Source organism: Pleurodeles waltl, chromosome 1_1, assembly GCF_031143425.1.
Source record: "Pleurodeles waltl isolate 20211129_DDA chromosome 1_1, aPleWal1.hap1.20221129, whole genome shotgun sequence".
Taxonomy (NCBI): Eukaryota; Metazoa; Chordata; class Amphibia; order Caudata; family Salamandridae; genus Pleurodeles; species Pleurodeles waltl.
The window spans coordinates 287,986,796-288,010,016 of NC_090436.1; positions in this window are offsets into that span (position 1 = coordinate 287,986,796).

Consider the following 23,221-nt stretch of genomic DNA (forward strand, 5'->3'; position numbering starts at 1 on the left):
AACCCTAAATGAAACCTTCAAAAAGGACTATTTCAATAAACAGCAGCACTTTCCTGCATCCTGGATCCTCGAAAATAGACTACCAATGTGACAAATAGACTACAAAATAGAAGGTAGGAGGAAAACCTAATGACCTCTATAATGAAACTACAAAAAAGACTATCCTATCTCACCACAGAAATGAATGGGAAGATAAGTTAGAAATGTTTGAAAAATGTTTTCAAAATTGTAAAAAATTATTACTAATACTATTATGTGATGCAGAAGGCATTTTTCAAAATTTGTCTTTCTTCCACTCTGGCTTACATTTGGATGACACAACAGGAAAAGGTCCAAAATACAACATGAACACATCACATTTTAGTTACTGAAAACAGATGTTTTTTGCAATGTGCTTAGCTGTGGAGTTTGGGCCCTAGCTTAGCCTGCACATAGGGAAACCTAAAAAGCTTGCACATCTTTAAAAACTAGACACCTAGGGGAATCCAGGGTGGGGTGGCTTGTGTGGCTCCCACCAGGTTTTTTTTTTTACCTAGAAGCCCTTACAAACCTAAAACCTTGACTAAAAACACATTTTCCTCTCATTTCTGTCTGCAATCTGCAGGGAGCAACTAATTTATTACCACCTACCATTTCCCAAAGTCTTCTGATAAAAGTGGTACTTCACTTGTGTGGGTAGGTCTAGTACCAGCGACAGGAAAGGTCAAAAAGGCGGCATGGGTGCATCAAATGTTTTCACTAAAAACTGACTCTTTTTGTATAGTGCCTAGCTGTGCATTTTGAGCCCTAGGTCAGCCATAGCTAGTGGCACCTAGCAAACCGGCACATTTTTGAAAACTAGACACCTAGAGGAATCAAGGGTGGGGTGATTTGTATAGCTACCACCAGGGTTTTCTATCTAGAAGCCCTTGAAAATCTCAAACCTTGACAAAAAATACATTTTCCTGATATTTCTGTGATTGAAAGTTCTGGAATCTGCAGAGAACAACTAATTTCTTGCCACTTACCATTCCCCCAAGTCTCTCGATAAAAATGGTACCTCATTTACTTGGGTAGGGCTATTACCTATGACAGGAAAGGCCCCAAAATATAACATAGACCCATCACATTTTTCGGCTGAAAACTGACTCTTGTTTTGTAGTGTACCTAGCTGTGGATTTTGGGCCCTAACTCAGTCAGCACATAGGGAAACCTAGCAAACCTGCACATTTTTAAAGCTTGACACCTAGGAGAATCCAGGGTAGGGGATTTGCATGGCTCCCACCAGGTTTTCTACCTGGAAGCCGTTACAAGCCTCAAACCTTGACTACAAAAACACAATTGCCTCACATAACTGTGGTAGAAAGTTCTGGAATCAGTAGGGAACACCTAATTTTCTATCACCTACCAATCCTCCAAGAACCCAATAAAAATGGTACCTCAGTTGTGTGGGTAGGCCTAGTGCCTGCAAGAAGAAAGGCCCCAAAATAAAATATGGAAATATCAATATTCCCTGTCACAAAATGATCTGATTTGTCAAAGGGCATAGCAGGTGATTTTTGGCTGGGTATCGATGGCCACCTACGGGAACCTGCCAAACCCTGACATTTCTGAGAACTAGTCACCCAGGGGAGTCTGGAGTGGTGTGACTCACGTGGGTTCCACAAACATTTTTACCCACAATACCATGCAAACCTCAAACTTTGCCTAATATTGCAAATTTTACTTTAATTTCTGTGATGTAAACTTCCGGGATCAGCAGCAATCAGAAGGAACACCATCCAGTATTCTCCCACTTATACCAATGAAAATTCTGGCCCATTTGTGTGGATGGGCTTAGTGTCTGCTACAGGAACAGATCTGACCAAGGTCAATGAGTGTCCCAGTGAGGGAACTCCCATTGTTGTTAGTTTGATCCATTCTTGTTAAGGGCCCTAGGTGCAGCTACGGAAGGTGGGAAGCATTTTTATCGGGGAAAGTCGGGGAATGCTGGGTGATAGGAAGTTTGTGGATTCCTTCCGATTATGGAAGAATATGTCAAAGAATTGCAAGGAAAATGTGCAATTTTGAGAAAAGTTTGAGGTTTGCAGGGCGTTGTGCGTAAGAACTATTTGTGGGATCCACAAAAGGAATGCCACCCTGTACTATTCTGGGTGTTTAATGCTCAGAAATGCCTGGGTTTGGTAGGTTATACTTGGTAGCCGTCGAATCCAGGCCCAAAACCTGCAGGTACCCCATTTGTTGATGTTGCCACATTGCGTATTTGACTTTGCCTTTTTGTAGGCGCTAGGCCCATCCACACAGGTGAGGCACCATTTTTATTAGGAGACATCGGGGAACTCTGGGTGGCAAGAAATTTGGAGTTCCCTGCAGATTCAAGTACTTTTAGTCACAGACATATAAAGAAAACATATATTTTTAGCCTGTGTTTAGGGATTGCAAGGGCTTTTGGGTATGAAAACCTTGTCGGATCCACACGAGCACCCCTGGTGCCCCCCCTGGTGTCTACTTTATGAAAATATCTAGAGTTGGTAGATTTCCTCCGAGAGACAATCTTCACCCTGACAGAGAAAGAAAGGAAAAGCTAATATTACTGAACACCCATCTACTATTCAAGAATACAGTACACACATACTGGTTGAATTTGGCACAAGGGTGAGTGAAAAGCTAAAAATGTGAGTTTTATTAACAAAAGATAAAAATAAAAAAAAATGTTGACATCACTGTTAATAAGATAATAATGTAATAGTAAACCAGTGACTGACAGCTCATGAGATGTAAAGCCACGGCAAGGCACCAACCGCTATACATGGCATTCTTACATCTTTCATGTATCACACACAAAACATCATTCACACCACCAGCCATGGGCCCAGCACATTACAATACTCACATCAACAACATCAACAAACAGCACCATTCAAATGTCCATCACTTTCATGGACCCAAAAGAATGACGTTGCAATCCCACTACCTGGCAGCTGATGGAGTATGTGGCCTGGCCTCTGGATGGCACTATGGTGGTCATTACAACCTCAACGGTCTTTTTGACAAACCGCAGAGGAACCGACAGTGCAGGCGGTTTTCAGCTCGGCGAATTATGACTGCTGGCAGCCCTCTGTCCTTTTTCAGACGGATAGCCGCCAGCAGCCATACTGGCGGTCGGCGGGGAAGTGGAGGTTGCTCCACCTCCACCGCCCGTCACCAGAACGCCACCGACCGAATCACTTGGTGGTGGTTGAGACCCCTATCAGTGCCAGGGAAGGGATTCCCTGGCACTGATAGTGCCTACCGCCATGGATTTCATGGCGGTTCCAAACCACCTGAAATCCATGGCGGTCAGCAGGGTTGTGATACCGCCAGCGGTCTTGTGACGGCCGCCGGGTTGGAGACCCAAGTCTCCAGCCCAGCAGTCGTCTCCGCCCTGGTGGTCGGAATGGAAAAGTTGTGGATAACCATGGCGGTAAACGCCATGGTCATAATTAAATTTATTTCCGCCAGCCTGTTGGCGGTAATACCACCACTTCTCCACCGACCGCCAGGGTCATAATGAGGGCCTATGTTTGTAGTTACCCGCAACAAGACACTACACACACACTGCCAGCTAAATGCCAGTTTATACACACCACCATCTGGAGGCCAACCACACACACCATTAGCCACACACACCACCAGCCAAATGCCACCTCAGACACCACAATCACACACTATGGAACCTGGTGGAATGTGTGGACTGACATTTCAGTGGCAGTATATCTGTGTGTAGTAACTTGCTGCTGGTCACTACAGACACACACTGGCAGCCAAACACCAGTCCACATACACCACAAGCCACACACACCACCAGCCAAATGCCACTCAGACATCATGAAGCTCCACACCACTTTCATTTCTGAAACACTCCCACAAAGAATCGATTACACACATAAAGCACAGAAAGGGAAAATTAAAACATTCAACTAAAAACTGCATTTTTTTCAACAGAAAGAACCAACAAATTGGAAGTAGATGAAATACCAACTGACTGCTTACACAACAGGTGTAACTAAGCACATCAAATTACTGCCAACCAGGTAACAAAACAGAAAATATATAGTAATACAGACCACAGTCAGTTCCCTTTTACTGTCATGGTTGCTCCCAATACTTGAGTTGTGTATGGTACAATATAAAACATGTGGGCATACACAGGCCTGGATTGGAAGGATACTCAGGGTGGTACATATGACTGTCTTTTGTACTCCTCTTCGGACACAGACTCTACATCTCTGACAAGGAAAGTCTTTTTGGGGGTTTTGGAGGAATGTATTCAAGAAAGTGGTGATCTTTCAATCTAGCCATATCCTTCACCACTCCGACTCTAGGAACACTTGCCTTCTCAGTTGCAACAATCTTGCCTATTACAGACTGCTGAAACTATCAAAACTCATCTTGGAATCTGGACAACGGTCTTTGAAAACAATGTAAGCATTGAAGGATGTCAAATAAGGCAAATGAACAGACAGCTTCTCATACCATATGTATGACTTTTGCGCAGCTCAAACCTTTGTTCCATTCTATCTACACCTCTCATGTGCTAGTTATAGTCTAAAACGCACACATGTTCAGAGGTGTGGAATTTAGTAAAATATCTACTTGTCCATGGGACAGGTTACTTCTTAAATCTACTTGTCCTTTCGGTGCTATGTAGCGCAGCGACAAATTATGGCAGCAATCTCACTATGTAAGAACTCTGATAATAGCCTCTCTGATTATGCCTGGGCTACTACTATAGTAGGGCTTGAATACTTGCAATTTTAATTCCTATTATAGCAATTGCCTTATTTTCCCACCTTCCCACATATCTACATACATGGGCTGGAGGAAGCAGTAAATAATAGTTCCAAGGCTGGAATGCCTTTGAGTCTGCAAACCTACTAACTTGCATGTTTTAAGGATTTTCACCTGCTATTCTCTAATCTTTTCCCATATTGAGAAAGGTTGGAAATTTACTCCTGACAATGGCAGAAGTAGAAGTTCTCCAGGGTTGGGAAAAAAGTAGTTGAAGGGAAAGTGAACTTATAAACGCTCAATACATTTTCACATGAGCAAATCTACACATGCATATTTGCTCGTGCTAAAATACAGTTGACAAATATTTTGTAGGAGTACGATTTCTTGGTCTACTTCTGTAAGTTCTTGTGAATTCATGAAAGTCACTAATTCAAAGACGTATACCATGGGTGCACTTTTGTGACTTTATTTAAGAATTGGGTCCCTGATTAGGTGTGGTGTTAACAAGGGCATTTTGCTTTTATTAAACTTCTATTTCTCCCTCTATCGGCTGGCTTTACTGTGAGTGATCACATTCTGCTCTTCCACAAGGAGCATATTGGCACACAAAGTAGTTTTTCTCAGTGCCAGGAACTACTGTGGCAATCAGTGGTGGAACGAAACTGGAGGGGCCCGCTGCAAAGAACATTGAGGTCTCCCCTCCAGATGTATTCATGGCAGGTGCTGTGCTGAGGTGGGCCCCTGGAGGGGGGCTGCGTGGCCTTTGTTACGCCACTAGTGGCAATATGTGCATTTTGAGACCAAAAAGGTTTTTTCTTTTTGCCAGTGCTTGTTATAACGGTGAGGACTTGGCAGCTCAACAATAAAGTGTTACAAAAGCCATGTCAAAACAAGCCACGTGCTGATGAAACCAAAAAACTCACAAAAAATATTGGATTGTTTAGCTTTGCCAGTGCTTGTTTATTTTCATGCTTCCCATAAACATGTTAAAAGTGGTTACACTGATTTTCCTTTAGAAATAATTTTACTAAATAACGCTTCAAAGAACAGCACCCAACGCTTTATTTTGAAAGCAGAGAATCGTCACTCTTGTTTACAAGCTTCCGCAAACATTTGCATCTAATAAGAGAGCATTCTGGGAGCATTACACTTAGCCTCATTTTGTTAAACTTTTTAAACATGTGTACACTTTTATTTTTACTGAAACCACTGTCAGTAGTGCAGTGTGACATTAAAATGTTTATTTACATTGCTCACTCTAATAATGTTGGTTTTTCCTTAATGAACCATAAATACAAAGTTGAACAGCATTAATGCATGGGTGAACATATTACCTCCACTGCAGGCCATTCCTTTCTCCATAAACTGACATCCAAAGTGTTCCCATTTACAGGGAGCTTGGCATACTTGCCCCAAGGACAAAAAAAATATGCAAACTTGTTGCCCTTGACCTCAAACAATAGGCTTCAGGCAATAGAAATTCCCAATCCCTGCATGCTGCATCCTTCTGCTACCTGACCACCAACAGGCACAGGGGAAGTTCTTTCATCATGAACAATGAGCATGTAACTATTTCTTCTATTTGAAGGCAAGGTGGTCATTACTGCACAAGGCATTGCTCTGTCCCCTTTGAATAATTTTACACAGTCTCTTTTGGGCAAACCTTATGGTAAGAGTAGATTGTGCCACATGCCACAGTATCCACCTTGCACAACTACTTAAATAACTGTACAGCTGTGTAGAGATTGTCCAAGAATAAATAGTTACCATATTAAAATGTTATCTGGCAAGCCCCCACATAATTTGTTCCACTAACTCTACAAGTGAAAGGGTAACTAAGGGGGTTAATTAAAGAATCTCTATGAGTGTACACCCTGAAAGTATATGCATATGGCACATTCATATGGCATATTCACACAGAATATTCAGTTTAATACCATAACATGTTCTTTTGCTGGGAATGTATTGTCTGAAAACAAAGTGGCCCTTGAACAAGACCAGCGACTCATCCACAACTATCTCTTTCCCTGGAAGATAGATCTCTGACAAATGGTCTACTAAATGAATCAGAATCACAGTGAACTCATGGCAATGCTGTAGCTTTATTGAAAAAAATGCAGCATCTGCTTCAGAAGCAAATACTGATCTCAACTCATAGTTGCTAGAAATATAGCGGTTGCCATCAAGGGACTAATAGACAAATATAAAGACAGTGATGACTTCCTTATCAATCCCATCAGGAAAGGTAAGCCCCAGAACTGCTTAATCTCATGGAGATTTGTGGGAGTTCTTTCCTCTCCTTTCATGTCTCTCCCAGCATTTCTGCTGCCCGATCGAGATGCGATCATGCAGCACAAATGCCCACAAGGCACCAGTGAATTTGTTTTTCTTTTAATGTACACATAAGGGGAGCAGCCCTTTGAGCAAGGGATGTTCCCCAGGAGGGAAAATTATTTTTAGGCCATTTCTGCCCCCCAAGGGCAGATCAGCCTATTATAATTAGTCCAATCTGCCCCCGGGGCAGAAACCGCTAGACACCAGGGATTTTTTCTTGTAATTGTTTTTTTTTTTTTTATATGTAGAGAGCGACCCCTTAGGCAAGGGTCACTCCCCTGGGGGCAAAATTAACTCTAGGCCATTTCTGACCCCCTTAGTGTCAGATCAGCCTATTTTCACTAGGCCAATCTGCCCCCGAGGGGGGCAGAAACCACTAGATACCAGAGGTTTTTTTTGTCAGTTTTACATGAGGGGAGTGACCCCTTAGGCAAGGGTCACTCCCCTGGGGGGCAAATTTGTTTTTGGGCAATTCTGCCCCCCTTGGGGGCAGATTGGCCTATTGTAATTTAGATGATCTGCCCCCTGGGTTGGCAGAAACCTCTAGGCACAGGGAACTTTTTTTTTTTTTTATATGTGGGGAGCGACCCATTGGGCAAGGGTCGCTCCCCTGGGGGCAAAATTATCTTTAGGCCATTTCTGCTCCCCTTGGGGGCAGATCAGCCTATTTCTATTAGGTTGATCTGCCCCCAGGGTGGACAGAAACCACTTAGGCACCAAGGATTGATATGTGTATGTGTGTGTTTTGTTTGGGGGAGGCAGCCCCTTAGGCAAGGGTCGCTCCCCATGGAAAAGAATGTGGGGTAAGGCCATTCCCCCACCCCAAATAAATGGGGCCAAAATTCTTCTGCCCACAGGTGGGAAGATGGGGTAACTACCCTTGATCCACTTCCTGGAGGGGGACAGCAAGCCTACTAGATGCCAGGTAATTACAAAAAAAATAGTGGGGTGGTGGCTACCAGCCAATATGGGAATGGTTATGCCCCCACCCCAACTGAAGGGGGTAACAGTCTTTCAGCTCTTCCCTGCACATGAAAACATCTTATCCCACGGCATGCAAGAGGACATTTGAGTATTTTGGATTTTGGTTTTACATTTGGGTTATGAGAGCTTATCTAACTATCAGAATTGTCCCACTTCGAATGGTGAGGGCTGCACTTTTTGGACTTTGGGACTTTGCCATATAGAAAAATCGCCAAGACCTAGACACATCTGAAAACTAATCATCTGGGTGAATCCTGGGTGCTGTGATTCACATGCACCCCACACCATTTTCTTACCCACAATGCCCTGCAAACCTCCAACTTTGCTGGAAATCACACATTTTTCCCTCACTTTTGTGATGGAACCTTCCAGAATCTGCAGAAATCTCGAAAATTCCTACTACCCAGCATTGTCACATCTATACAGATAAAAATTCTGCCCACTTGTCAGCATAAAAATGTTTTTTTCAAACTGCCCTTTTGGACCCGCTTTGGTTCCCCCTCCATTTCGACATATTTTTGGCTCTTCCCTGTCACAGGCACTTTGCCCACCTACCCAAGTGAGGTATCATTTTTACCAGGTGACTGAGGGGAACTTTGTGTGGTAGGGAATTTGTCCCGGTGTGGTAATCCCACACAGAAATGTGGGTAAAATGTGTTTTGTATCTCTCTCGGTTATCTAGTTTTCAGAAATGTTTGGGTTTGGTAGGTTTCCGGATATGGCTGCTGAGCCCAGGACCAAAAACTAAAGAACCCCACACAAAAACAGGTAGTTTTAAATTTGATAATTTTGATGTGTCCACAAAGTGTTTTGGGGCATTTCCTGTCACGGGCACTAGATCTACCCATACAAGTGAGGTACCATTTTTGTCACGAGACTTGACGGAACGCTTGGTGGTAGGAAGTTTGTGGCTCCTCTCAGATTCCAGAACTTTCTGTCACCGAAATGTGAGGAAAAAGTATTTTTTTGGCCACATTTTAAGGTTTGCAAAGGATTCTGGGTAACAGAACCTGGTGAGAGGCCCACAAGTCACCCCATCATGGATTCCCTAAGAGTCTAGTTTTGAAAAATGCACTGGTTTGGTAGGTTTCCTTAGGTGCCAGCTGAGCTAGAGGCCAAATCCACAACCAGGCACTTTGCAAAAAACAGGTCTGTTTTCTTTGGGAAAATGTGATCTATCCATGTTGTGTTTTGGGGCATTTCATGTCGCGGGAACTAGGTCTACCCACACAAGTGAGGTACCATGTTTATCACGAGACTTGGGGGAACACTGGCAGGAAGGACATTTGTGGGTCCTCTGAGATCCCAAAACTTTCTGTCACCGAAATGTGAGGAAAAAGTGTTTTTTTGGCCAAATATTGAGGTTTGCAAAGGATTCTAGGTAACAGAACCTGGTAAGAGGTCCACAAGTCACCCCATCCTGGGGTCTAGTTTTCAAAAATGCGTAGGTTTGGTAGGTTTTCCTAGGTGCCGGCTGAGCTACAGATCGAAATCCACAGCTAGGCACATTATAAATAACAAGTCAGTTTTCAATGTAAAAATGTGATGTGTCCCTGTTGTGTTTTCTGTCGCAGGCATTACGCCTACCCACGCAAGTGCGGTACCATTGTTATCGGGAGACTTGGGCGAACACAGAATAGCAGAACAAGTGTTATTGCCCCTTGTCTTTCTTTGCATTTTTTCCTTCCAAATGTAAGACAGTGTGTAAAAAAGACATCTATTTGAGAAATGCCCTGTAATTCACATGCTAGTATGGGGACCCCGGAATTCAGAGATGTGAAAATAACCACTGCTTCTCAACACCTTATCTTGTGCCCATTTGGGAAATACAAAGGTTTCCTTGATACCTATTTTTCAGTCAAATTAATTGCTGAATACCTGGTATACAATGAAAACCCATTGCAAGGTGCAGCTCATTTACTGGCTCTGGGTTTCTAGGGTTCTTGATGAACCTACAAGCTCTATATATCCCTGCAACCAGAAGGGTCCAGGTGATGTAACGGTATATTGCTTTAAAAAAATCTGACATCGCAGGAAAAAGTTACAGAGTAAAATGTGGAGAAAAATTTCAGTTTTTTTTACCTCAATTTCAATATTTTTTATTTCAGCTGTTATTTTCTGTAGGATATACACAAATGACCCCTTTGTGAATTCACAATTTTGTCTACCTTTCAGAGATTGTTAGCTTTCCGGGATTCAGCATTGGTTTCACACCCATTTCTGTCACTAGCTAGAAGGAGGCTAAAAGCACAAAACATAATACAAATGAGGTATGTCCCAGTAAAATGCCAAAATTGTCTTGAAAAATGTGGTTTTCTGATTCAAGTCTACCTGTTCCTGAAAGCTGGGAAGATGGTGATTTTAGCACCACAAACCCTTTGTTGATGCCATTTTCAGGGAAAAAAAACAAGCCTTCTTCTGCAGCCCTTTTTCCCATTTTTTTTTAAAAAAAAAACATTTTGCTGTATTTTGGCTAATTTCTTGGTCTCCTTCATGGGATCCCACAAACTCTGGGAGCCTCTAGAATCCCTAGGATGTTGGAAAAAAAGGACACAAATTTGGCTTGGGTAGGTTATGTGGACAAAAAGTTAATAGCGCCTAAGCGCGAACTGCCCCAAATAGGCAAAAAAAGGCCAGCCACCTGAGGAGGAAAAGGCCTGGCAGCGAAGGAGTTAACAATAAATGTCTTAATTTTATAATATTTATTTGCACTGCATTAAAAAATCTTATGTTTATGGCAAACTATTCACTTAAAAAAATCTCTTCACCCACATCCCCAAAAACCCAACATCCTGCTCCTAAAATATATATATATATATATATATATATATATATATATATATATATATATATATATATATATATAGTCTCTGATAAACCAAATGCTACAGGGACATTATAGTTAGGTTCAGATTTTATATGCACAAAACCATAGCAATTCAGCTGTTATAGAGTTATTTCAAATAACTATAACTCCCGCCTGAGCGAGTAAGGAATTGCAAGGAAACATTTCCAATGATGAAGGGATTCTTCTCAAATGCATTAGGTTATTTACCTTGGTGGTATAGAATACACTTGGGGCCAGATTTACAAGGCCCTAGTGCCTCCTTGTACCCCATTAGTGTCATTTCTTACGTTAATGTGGCTCAAAGCAGTTGTTAAAAGGTCTCACCCATTGGAATCAATGGGCCTGATGCACTTTGCTGCACTAGCATCAACACTGTTGCCGCTAGTGCAGCAAAGAGCCACAATAGGGTAAAAAATGTTGACGTTATTGGCCTAATGTGCACCATGGTGCACCGTATTGTAAATACGGTGCACCCATGTGTCGTTAGGAGTATGTGGGGAGTGCAAGAAATCTGGCGCATAAGTCCTGATGCACCAGATTCTTGCAAATCTGGGACTTGGGTGGTCATTCTGACCGCGGCGGGCGGCAGTAGCCGCCCGCCATGCGGTAACCGCCAAATGGCCGCTATGCGGTCAAAAGACCGCATCAGCCATTCCGACCTTCCCGCTGGGCCAGCGGGCGCTAACAATGTTAGCGCCCGCCGGCCCAGCGGGACGGTGGCCTGCAACACTGAAGCCGGCTCCGAATGGAGCCGGCGGTGTTGCAGGTGTGCGACGGGTGCAGTTGCACCCGTCGCGCTTTTCACTGTCTGCTAAGCAGACAGTGAAAAGCAGGCTGGGGCCCTGTTACGGGGCCCCTGCACTGCCCATGCCAGTGGCATGGGCAGTGCAGGGGCCCCCAGGGGCCCCTAGACACCCGTTACCACCAGCCTCTTCCTGGCGGTGACAACCGCCAGAAACAGGCTGGCGGGAAGGGGATCAGAATCCCCATGGCGGCGCTGCTTGCAGCGCTGCCATGGCGGATTCGCCCAGCCGGGGTAAATCTGGCGGTAAACCGCCGGACCCGGTTTTCTGACCAGCCTGTTGGCGGTGCTTCCGTCATTCGCGGCCCTGGCGGTCTTTGACCGCCAGGGTCGGAATGACCCCCTTGGTGTTTGGTGAATCTCAATTTTAAAGATACAGCCTTCTCATGAAGACTAGTGTTGGATTGTACCTTGAATCACCATAAGTATAATGTTCATATACTTTCAGAAAAAGATTATTGTGGATTTCTATTGAAAAATTATTTTTGTTACATTTTTGCAGCATGACTACAGTATTTACGACTGCATCAGGGGGACATCCCCCAGATTGGTGGGACGCTGGCTTGTCATGTTTAGTATTTACGCTCTAGGATCAGAGGGCAATACCCCTAGTTGGCACCCAAGAAATGTATCACTTTCTGTGAAGTTGTGGAGTAATTTTCTTATTTTTGAGTGCAGAATCCTTTTTCATTTTGGTACATTACAGCTGCTGCCAGGACTACTTTAGTGATACAGATGACACTATCTAGTGGTTTAAGAGACATCCAGGCTGCAGCAGTCAAAACCACTGCCATCTGTCTGTCAGGTAAGTGTACCATTTAGTGCTGTAGACTATTGATACCCTACCTATGTACAATAACCAAGTCCTTGTGGAAGGGGATGAGCAGATATTGCCACTTAAGCATTACATCTGAAGTTGGTGTGTAAAATGTACCCATCATATTCAGTGATGTGTGTGCATTTTCAAATATAAATCTTGCAGGACATTAACCATGGTGTCACTTCTTTCACAAGTTGCTGGATCAAGGACCATATCTTCTGCAACACACTCAAAGAGCCAGGGCCAGCAGCTGACATCAAAAGGGACCTCAGTGCCACTCAAATCTATGGTTGGAACTGGTGAGCATTGCATTTCACATCCGCATTGACCACCTCAATGTCACAGTGTGAGCTATCATGTGTAGGTGTACACAAACCAGGTAACATGTGGAACATCCGTCGATGTGAGGATATTTGACTCAATCCCTGTGTTGCACCGCATGATGTTGTAAGGCAAATACTTAGGCCCTCATTATGGCAATGGCGGTAAATCCCATTTACCACTGCGGTGACGGCCGCCAACATACCATCGCGGAGGCCAATATCCGGTCGCCATATTATAACACACACACCAAACTGACAGAATAATGGCACAAACAGATTTCTGCCAGACCAAAGGTTGGTGTTAAAGTGTCGGTACCACAACCTATACAGTTATGCCAACAAAACAACACCCACCACATTTTGACCCACTAATCCTCTTGGTGGACATTCAACGGAGGTAAACCATTGGCGGTACACACTGGCGCACTCTCAATGGCCACCCAAATATAAAACCACACAACACTGGCAATACCAAAAACACACACCTGACACTGATGCACACAGCACACCCACCCACCCACAGCACTTTAAAACACACACCCACGTTACCCAAAACCCTTTACAAATACCAAAAATTGCTACGAGACAGACACGAATATCACTGAGACAACTACACACACACCACAAACACCCATTCATCCGTCACGCACCCCACATCTAACAGCACACCACATAACTCAAGACCCTCTGCACAACACACACAACACCCATGTCCCCACTAAGGCAGCCCCGTTCCACTGATGAGGAGTTGCGGATCATGGTGGAGGAAATAGTCAGGGAAGAGTCACAGCTCTTTGGAGCACAGGTACAGCAGATATCCATTGCCAGGAAAATTGAGCTATGGCAGAGGACAGGGTGAACGCCATGGGACAGCATTCAAGAACAAGGGACGACATCAGGAAGAGGTGGAACGACCTGCAAGGGAAGGTATGTTCTGTGGCAACATGGCACCAGCTCGCCATCCAGAGGACTGGTGGTGGACCCCTACGTCCTCCCCCACAGCTGACAGCATGGGAGGAGCAAGTCTTGGAAATCCTGCATCCTGAGGGACTCACTGGAGTAGCCAGAGGACTGGACACTGGTGAGTCAATACTTACTACTTATCACCCCCATGCCTGTATGCAATCTCGCCCCTCACCCTGACTCCCATCACTCCACTCCATCCCACACAATGCACCTACACATGTGACCAACCCCAATGCCAAGCCCTGCATGCCATACCAATGCATGGACAGCCCTCCCAGCCCTGCATGTACAAAAATCACCAAAGCATGCACAGCATGGAGTCCTAACAATCACACAATACATCATCATACACAAACAAAGGTGGCATGGCAACAGCAATGATAGAGGGGATCTAGGGATTTACAATATGTCACAGACATGAAGCATAATACATCACTTACATCCCCATAGGTGCCCCAGCCAATACCAGTGGCAAGGAGGTGCCATATCTGTCCAGTCCCCCAACAGAAGATGCCCCCAGTGATGACAGTAACTCTGGACTTCTGAATATGGATGAACTACCTGGCCCATCAACACCAGCCCACTCACAGTCCACCACAGAGCCTCCCCCTCAGTATCCAACACCACAGCACCAACCCAACATCCCCACACCTCTGTCCCCAGGACACATCAATCAGCAGTGTGCCAACCTGTACAGCGACCCCAGTCCACACCTCACACCCAAGACAATCAGGGTCCTGGGGTCAGTGGCAATGGGCACACCATTCAGGGGACACAGGCACAGGGGGACAGGGACAGCTGTGCACCAAGGGGAGAACAGGACCATGGAACCAACTTTCCAGGATGCACTCACTAATGTCCTGGGTGCCTATCAACATTCCCAGGACAAGATGGGCCAGATCCTTATCAACATACAGGAGAACAAGCGGCTGCAGGATGTACACCTTCAAGAGATTAGGGAAGATTTGCAGGTCCTCAACACCACCATGGTCTCTATATCATGGTGCTGGCTGATATGGCCAACATCATGAGGGAATGGACAGCACACCAGCCGGCCCCTACCACTAGCCAGTCTACTGACCAGCCCTCCACATCTGCTGCAGCTAGTAGAAAGGAGGCCCTGCCACAGGACCCACAGGCCACCAGCACGCCTCCCCCTGCATAAGGTGAACCACCCTACAAGCGTTCCCTGCGACCCAGACAGAAGCCAGAGACACTTGCAAGACCAAGCCCACCACCAGGAAATGAAACCCTCCTGAATGTCCCCCTTGTGCCCCAACCTGTCACCTTGCCCACACTGAACTGCCTTTGTTCCCCTTCCTATGGCCCCTTGGGCACTGGACTTGTGCTAAAAACAGACTGGACCAATACCCTGGACTTACCTCTACCATCACCTAATTCCATTGCACTATTTCATCTCTAATTTGCAATAATAAAAATTCCCTTGAACGCAACTTGAGTGATAGTGTTTTATGTGATGAAAATGTGCAAAAATGGAAACAGTCACATCTTGTGCAAATTATCTGAACACTGTGATAGCATACACATGATGACTTGTAGCTGTCTGTAGTCATCACATCAGTACACAGTTGTTATAACACCAACATCTTCAAAATGAGAGGGCATAGGTGACAGTAAGTTGAGATGCAAAGGCAGTGAATGCCATCCTGCTACAGCCACACTGAAAACACCAATAGTCAGAGAAATGATCGGTTCCAGTGTCTCACCTGTGTGTCATTGGAAGTATTGACGTCTACCTGATGTTCTGTTGTACATATCCTCATCCTCTGCCTCCTCATCCTCACTGTCCTCAGGGTCCACTGCTGCCACAGGGGCATTTCCAATCTGCTCCTCCTGTAGATAAGGCACATGTTGTCTGAGGGCCAGGTTGTGCAACATGTAGCGTGCTACTACTATCTGGCAGACCTTCTCAGGTAAGTAGCCCAGGGATCCACCTATCAGATGGAGGCATCTGAACCTGGCCTTCAGGAGGCCAAAGGTATGATCGATGATACGCCTGGTTCGCCCATGTGCATCTTTATACCAATTCTCAGCCCCTGTAATGTCATGCCTCACAGGCGTCAGGAGCCACAATAGGTTTGGGTAGCCAGAGTCACCTACAAGTACTGAGGGACAAACATTAGCCTGACATAATGGTATGGTGATGACTCCTGAAGGCATGCACTGCGTGGGGACTCAGGCTCACCTATTAGCCACATCCTATGCTTCTGTAGTTGTGCCATCACATTTAGGATGCTGCTATTCCTCAGGATGAAGGTGTCATGCACCGACCCAGGATATTTGACAGTGACGTGGGAGATGTACTGGTCAGCCAGGCACACCATTTGGACATTGAGTGAGTGGAAACATTTTTGATTCCTGAACACCAGTTCATTGTGGTGGGAGGGGGAACAAATGCAATATGTGTTCTGTCAATCGCCCTAATTATGTTGGGTATATGTCCCATTGCATAGAATCCTGCCTTCACAGTGGCCAAATCTTCCACCTGGGAGAAAGCAATGTAGCTGCACATGTGTTTGACCAAGGCAGACAAAACCCTTGCCAGCACTATTAATAACATTGGCTGTGACATTCCTGCTGCCAAGCCCACTGTCACTTGGGAAGAATCAGGTACCAGGAAATGGAACACTGATAACACTTGCACAAGAGAGGGGTTCCCAGTGGGATGATGGATAGCTGATATCAGATCAGCCTCCAATTGAGCACACAGCTCTGTGATAGTGGCCCTGTCCAGTCTATAGGTGAGTATGATGTGCCTGTCCTCCAGTGTAGTCAAATCCACAAGGGGTCTGAACACAGGGTCTTGTCTCCTCCTCTGATTCATACGCAGTGGTAGGTATCTAAGAGACACAAGAGTGTGTAGGGTGTCACAATTTGAACAATGGAACCACCACCTTAGTGTGTATGGAGCATTAATGTGAAGGGACAATGGGAATGGCAATGTATGTGCAAATTATAGCAATGACGCAGTTCTTGATTATCTGAATGTTGCCCACCACCATAAAATGGCGACTGCCTGTCTTGTATGTAGGGACAGGTGGAAGTCAGGTATCTCCGCTGGCATTGGGCATCATGGTGGAAGGCAGTCTGGCACTGCTGTGCTATTCCTCATTGGCTAATATGGGGCTCTATGGAGTACAGTGGCCAATGGGGATCACCGGCATTGGTGACGGTGTACACCACCGGAGACGTGACTGCCATTTTCTGTCCATAACCTCAGTTGATTCCTGACTTTCCATAGGACAACACCTACACTGCATGTGCTGCCGTAACCTGTGTCTGGATCCTGCCATGGCCCATGTGACCGGGGGAAAGGGCCACTGCCTTCACTTCAGAGGAGTTGGAGCGCTTGGTGGATGGGGTCTTAACCCAGTATGGACAGCTGTGTGGGCCTCCAGACCAACAGGTGGGTATACCTTGGGCACGATGCATGTGACAAGGTTCCATGGAGATGTGCGTGCAAGCATTGTTGTCATTTGTGGGGTATGTCTGGTGGTAGTGTACATGGTGTCCTCCGAGTGATGTGTTTGCCATGGAGATGATAGTGGGATTTGTGGGACATATGTGTGACAGGCTGGATTGTATGTGTAATGGTGTCCTCCTGTCTGTATTACCTCTGCAGGTCAGTGCCATTCAGAAGAAGGGATTGTGGCGTGCCATTGCTAAGGACATGCAAACCCTGGGGGTCTACAGCAGGCAGAGCACCCATTGTAGGAAAAGGTGGGAGGACCTAGAATGCTGGGCCCGGAAGACCACAGAGGCCCAGTGGGGGATACCTCCCAGTGAGGGCGGGGTGCCTGTCGGAACCTGACCCCCATCAAGGTCCGCACACTGGTGGTGGCCTACCCAGAGCTGGATGGGTGTTAGAGGGCATCACAGCAGCCACAAGGGGGTTAGTACAGTGAGCGTAAAAACTAATATTGGTAGGTGGCATGGGATCCTGGTGGTGGGTTTCAGTTAGTGGGTGCCTGTTAATGCCAGGTCAGACATGGCAGCATGATCCAGCTCAAGGGAAATGAGTGTATTGCGAAATCAGGTAACCTAGCTTGGTTGCATTTCATGTCAGACAAGGGTTAGTGGGTCCCAGGAGGAGTGCAGTGCATGGTGCAGAATCCCTATCCCTGTGTGTGATGGTGCTGTGTATGCCAACTATGGTGTTGGTGCTGTAATTGTCCGAGTGCTCCCTTTCTCTCTCTCCCTATTTTCTTCTGTAATCCTGTCCATTTGTGCATTATCATCATCTGGCAGAGGAGCAGGGGCACCAGCAACAGAGCTGCATCCCACAGGACCCATGTCCACCAACGCCGAGGAAACCAGTGGGACGGAGGACATGAGGAGCACCACGACGGAGACAGGAGGTGACAACACTGACTCTGATTCCTCCTCCAATGGAAGCTCCCTGCTGGTGGTGGATACCTCTGGGACCACCACAGGTACAGGCGCCATCCCATACCAGCAACGTCCTCCCACTAGCCCCCCACCGAGTTGCCTGTGCCCGCTCACCCAGGAGGGTAGACATCTCCTTTGCCCCAGGCACCTCAGGTCCTGCCCCAGTCAGCCCTGCTGCCCTCAGTGAAGAGGCTATTGAGCTCCTGAGATCCATCCCTGTAGGGCAGCCAACCATAGTGATTGCCATCGAGGGGCTGACATCCCAAATGCAGCACTGCAATGCATACCTGGAGGGCATCCACAGTGGGTTGGCGGCCCTAGATAGTTCTTTTCAGGCTCTGGCCTCCTCTCTGATGGTAGCCAGTGTCCCTGTTCCTACTCTCCCCCCTCCAACCTGCCACTTCCCTGTCACCTCAACCCCGACCCATCTGATGCCCACATACAGACAAGCATGCACACAAAACATCACACAAGAATGACACAGACAAACACAGGCAGCACACTTTAGGCCACGAGCACTCACACAAACAACAGACACTTGCACACACAACCACATCCACTGTCTCCACTGTATCCCCCTCCTACTCCTCCTCCCTCATAGTCACATCTGTACTCACGCCTGCATGCACTGCATCAACAGCCACCACCACCATCGCCACACCAAGCAGCACACACACTTCACTTGCAGACATCTCCCAACATCTATCCACGTGTCCCCTGTGTCCTCTCCCACCCTGTCTGTCCCCCTAAGAGACACAAATGCATGCACTCAGACTCCCAACAGCCATCCACCTCACATCAGCACACTGCCCATGCACCTGCACCCAGGTCTAGAAGACGTACACCTCCAACAACCACTCCCTCAACCTCCACTCCCATCTCTACTCCCTCATCCCGCCCCACCATCCCTAGGAAACTTTTCCTTGCCCAACTTGACCTCTTCCCTCCCACTCCACCCCCATCCTGCCCATAAGAGCAGGGTCGAAACAAACCAGCGCAGCACCTCAGCCAAACAGTCTGCCACTGTTCCCATCAAGTCAGCAGCTGCTGGCACGAAGGGGCCCCAGAGTGTGATGGCTGCCACTCCTACTGTGAGCATACCTCCACCTCAGGAAGTGAGTACTAGGGTGGTGAAACCCAAGAGACATGAGACGGGGGCAGAGGCAGGCAGGGTATCATCTTCACCAGTAGTGGGCCAGGAGTCCTCATCTCCAGCAGAGAGCATTTAGGCCACCCTCCAGGGACTGTTGTACAAAGGGCCTCCTCCAGAACCAGTGGGCAAGTTCCCCATCTCAGAGACTGTGACCTTGCACTCCCCAGCAAAGAGAAATGGGCATGGAGCCCCATCCAGAACCAGTGGTCACATTCCCCACCTCATAGACTGTGACATTGCACTCCCCAGTAAAGAGATTTGGGCATGGAGCCCCCTCCAGAACCAGTGGGCAAGTTCCCCACCTCAGAGACTGTGAGTTTGCACTCCCCAGCAAAGAGATATGGGCATGGAGCCCCCTCCAGAGCCAGTGGGGAATTCCCCACTTCAGCTGAGGTGCCCTCCAACACCCTTCCCCCTGAGGTGCCTGCCCTTTTCCAACATGATGCCCCTGCACAGTGTAGTGGGGATATTGTCAGGAAATAAGTTGTGGCTTGGACTATGCCCTGTGGCCATGTGTGCCTTTTGTACTTTGGACTGGCCACTGGACATTTACTCCGATTTTATTTTTTCACATATACAATATGGTGGCTGTTGGCATCAAATTACAATATCAGTTATATCTAAATGTAGTCCTTGCATTATTATGACGTGGGTCCTGTGACATTGGTTTTCCTCTGCAGCTGGTTGTGTTTATGGTGTGTGTTTTGCGTGGATGTGTCACTCTCCTTTTCCTCCCTCCGTCCCTTGTGTGCTAGGCGGCTGTCCTCACCGTCGTTGTCTTCATTGGCGTTGGTGTTCCAGGTAGAGCATGACGTAGAAGAGCATCGGGAAGACTTGTAGTTCTGGTTCCATGGCGGCTGTGGTCTCCTCTGTGTACTTGTTAGTGAGGCTTTCATTTTTTTGTGTTATGTTTCCACCAGGCTTTTGATGGCGTTGGTACCGACCCAGAAATCGTGGCGGTTTGCTATGTCATAATATAATATGTCTTCTGCCTGGCTGTTGATGGCTGGTGCCATGGTCTGTGGTGTTAACACCCTGGCGGTTGGTGTGGTACATTGGCTCTCTATGGGAGTTATCAGTGCCACGGTCATAATTTGGCGGTAATTACCGCCACTTTAACAGTCACCGCCAATGTCAGAATGACCACCTTAGTCTGTTGTAACCTCTGTCTTACAGGTGGTGAGGACGATGACTTGAGTCTGGAGGAAGGACCATCTACCAGTGACGGGCATTGGGCAATCCGAGGGGAGAAACCACTCCTCTTCCCAGCTGCCTTATCAGCTGCCAGAACTGCACATGAGGAGGAGGAAGTAAAGAAGGGTGAAGATCAGGGCCTGATTTTAACAGATGTAGAGGCAGGTCAACTGAGCACTATTGTTGGCCCACGCAGCATACCATCAAACCCCACATCTGCTCTGGTCAGCATGATGTATCCTCCTATATCCCCAACACACCCATTCCCCACACACCACAAAAACAACAATAACCTCATCACAGCCCTCACATCCGGGTCAGAAGTGTTGGTTCCCCTAAACACACTCCTACTCTGACAGTGTCTCCCAGGCCTTCTTTCTAACATCTGAGGTGCATGCTTACCCTCATGAGAAGCAGGTAGCCTCTGGGCACAAATCTCCTCCTCACAACCTCCCACTTGCCATCACCCTCCACTGGTGGACCTGCCAGTCAATACGAGGCCATCCCAGGTGGAGAGGACTGGCAGATATTCATGGTGGAGAGTGGGAGGAGGATTTCTTCCAGAAGCAGTCAAACGTGAGGCAGGACACTTGTGGCATAGGGGCAACACTTCTTTACATGTCTGCCTCACTACAGGACATGTGCCAACTCTCATAGTTGGTGCACAGAATGACCCAGGTGTTTGAGAGGATGGATACATCCTGGATAGACATGGGGAGAAGGCTGAATGACATCATGGCCACACAGAGGGAAGAGGGTGCAAGAAACCATGCACTGACTATGAAGAATAGGGAGCGGATACTCAAAATGATACCAAATCAATCTTCACAGTCAATGTATGGAAGGGAGCAAACATCTCCCTGTACTATCTTAACCCCTGCCCCCCATAAGACACCTGCACAGGGCCCCCATCAATCTACAATGGAAACACTCCCATTGCACTCTCCCCCCACTGCATAGTCACTTCCTACCCCTGTACATGTGCCATCCCCTGTCCAGGATGCACCTTCCATACAGGAACCACCAGCCCCTGTCCAGGATGCAGTCCCCCCTGTACAGGAACCATCACCCCCGGTCCTGGATGCAGACACCCCCTGTACAGCAACCTCCACTCCTTGCCCTAAATGTACCTCCCATACAGGAACAACCACCCCCATCCAGGATGCACCCCCACTTCATAGGAACTACCACCCCTGTCCAGGATGCACCCTCCCACACAGGAATCACTACCCCATTTCCAGGATGCATCTCTCCCTGCACAGGAACCACATCAACCAGCATCTCCGAATCCCAGGAAATGCCCAACCTCACAATGTTCCTCACCACCAAAATTGAGAAGGCGCAAATGAGATCACCCTTGAGCACTGTGAACATGTCTTCATTGAACAATGTAAATAAAAGACATATTCCACAATTATACTGAGTTGAGTAATAGTCAATGATTGTCAATTGCTTAATGTGGTTCTAGGCCTTATGGTGGTCATTCTGACCCTGGCGGTCTTTGACCGCCAGGGCGGAGGACCGCGGGAGCACCGCCGACAGGCCGGCGGTGCTCCAATGGGGATTCCGACCGCGGCGGTAAAGCCGCGGTCGGACCGGCACCACTGGCGGGGTCCCGCCAGTGTACCGCGGCCCCATTGAATCCTCCGCGGCGGCGCAGCTTGCTGCACCGCCGCGGGGATTCCGACCCCCCCTACCGCCATCCAGATCCCGGCGGTCGGACCTCCGAGATCCGGATGGCGGTAGGGGGGGTCGCGGGGCCCCCGTAAGAGGGCCCCTGCAGTGCCCATGCCACTGGCATGGGCATTGCAGGGGCCCCCGTAAGAGGGCCCCTACATGTATTTCACTGTCTGCTGCGCAGACAGTGAAATACGCGACGGGTGCAACTGCACCCGTCGCACAGCTTCCACTCCGCCGGCTCGATTCCGAGCCGGCTTCATCGTGGAAGCCTCTTTCCCGCTGGGCTGGCTGGCGGTCTGAAGGCGACCGCCCGCCAGCCCAGCGGGAAAGTCAGAATTACCGCCGCGGTCTTTCGACCGCGGAACGGTAACCTGACGGCGGGACTTTGGCGGGCGGCCTCCGCCGCCCGCCAAGGTCAGAATGAGGGCCTATGTGTTCATAAACATGGCTAAAACATGTCCATTAGCAGAACCATCTATATACAAAAGGTATCAATTTGAAAGCATAGCTAAAGCATTCTAGAAGTATACTTCCATACTTTGATTCCAGCAAACACAGTGAACTTACACAACACAGTGCTTTCTCTTTTTCTTTTTTGATATAAATATGAATAGAAATTAAAAATAAATCAAATATTGCTCTTCATACAGAATGGGTAGGGGACTTGGAGAAGGTTGGACAAAATAAGTAAAACATGTCAGGAACTGTCAGGGGAATCGGTCTATGTACAAGGGCAAACAAAAATGTCCAGTCACTGTAAATTGTCCAGTCACGTCATCCTAGTCATCCTCCTTCTTGATCACAACAAGATCCTCTGTGCCTGTGGCCTCTTCCTGCTAGGCTGGTGGAGGATCTGACACCCCACAAGGATTGGACTCATGAGGTCTATGGGGGGGAATATAGTGGGAAGTCGAACAGGGAGACACTTGGAGGGTGATATGGGAGGGACACTGGG